This window comes from Silene latifolia, unplaced genomic scaffold (genome assembly GCF_048544455.1).
Source record: "Silene latifolia isolate original U9 population unplaced genomic scaffold, ASM4854445v1 scaffold_96, whole genome shotgun sequence".
Lineage (NCBI taxonomy): Eukaryota > Viridiplantae > Streptophyta > Magnoliopsida > Caryophyllales > Caryophyllaceae > Silene > Silene latifolia.
In genome coordinates this window covers 1,261,037-1,262,374 of record NW_027413827.1, presented here as the reverse complement: position 1 = coordinate 1,262,374, position 1,338 = coordinate 1,261,037, and positions in this window count along the sequence as shown.

Genomic DNA, 1,338 nt, shown 5'->3' with positions numbered 1-1,338 from the left:
GAAATAAATCATCAACAAAGGAAAAACAGGCCGAAAAAAAAAAAATCTCTCGGCACAAAAAAATATCAGCCGAAAACCCTAATAATTTTTTTTCGAAATCCCCATTGTTTACATACATATTTTATGAAAATCATCAAGATTAAAATCGTGGCCTAGTGCTCTGATACCACTTGTGGGAAATAATCTGTATACTTCCCTTAATTTAGAAAGATTATAACGATTTAACAATGATGATTAAATGTCATAAACAAAAATACATAAACAAACTATAAGGATTCAGAATTAACCTTCGGTCCTAGCAAATATGGCCTAAGAACAATATCAAAATTGATATTCGCCTATTAGTTGCACCCAAGACGATCTGAGATATACCCTTTGATTATGCTAGAAATCGATCTAAAATTTTCTGTAAAATTTAGTTGTTTTTGTGTTCTTGTGATGAGAGAGAGGAGGCAAGGTCAAGAAAAAGCATTAGGGTAGAAATAATTCTCTCCCTTTCTTTTTATACTGACCGAATTACCGAGTTAATTAGGAAAGAATAATACTTTCCTAATTTCCGGCCATCAGACCGAAATAAGGACTATCAGCTCCTTATTTTTGGTCTTTCCAAAAATATATAATATGTGTTGAATTGTCGTCTAGTGAGGATCGAACCCATGACCTTTTGGTATGTGTACCCTCACTATTACCACTATGACACATTCATCTTGTTGATATTAAATACAACTGATAATATTTAATTACGAATTAACAGATAAATTCGTCCAAGCTAACATTATATATATTTAATTAAATATAACTTATTATATTTAATTTACGAATTGACAGTTAATTCGTCTCAACTAATATTATTTAATTTTCATTAAATAATTATCTCATCAACACATCGACTAACTTTTTAGTCATTTTGGGCATCAATGTAATTATATTTCTATAACCACATTTCTCAAACACGTCCAATAAGTGTGACCTTTAGGGACCAGTTGATCACCGCCATCTGTATGATAATAACGTTAAACTTTCTAGCAAGCCAACCGTTATTAGGTAAACGTTAATCAACTGATTAAATATACGAAGTATACCCTTGTGAACCTGTAAGAGATTTACAAATGTTATCACACTAATTTGTGGAGGACACAAGCTCCAACAGAAACTTGCTATCGAGAAATCCTGGGGGTTGTTCAACAAAAACCTCCTCATTCAAATAACCGTTAAGAAAAGCTGTCTTAACGTCCATTTGATAAAGTTTAATTCCTTTATGAGCAGCAAACGCTATTAATAATCTAATAGCCTCAAGTCTGGCTACATGAGCGAAGGTCTCATCATAGTCAATTCCTT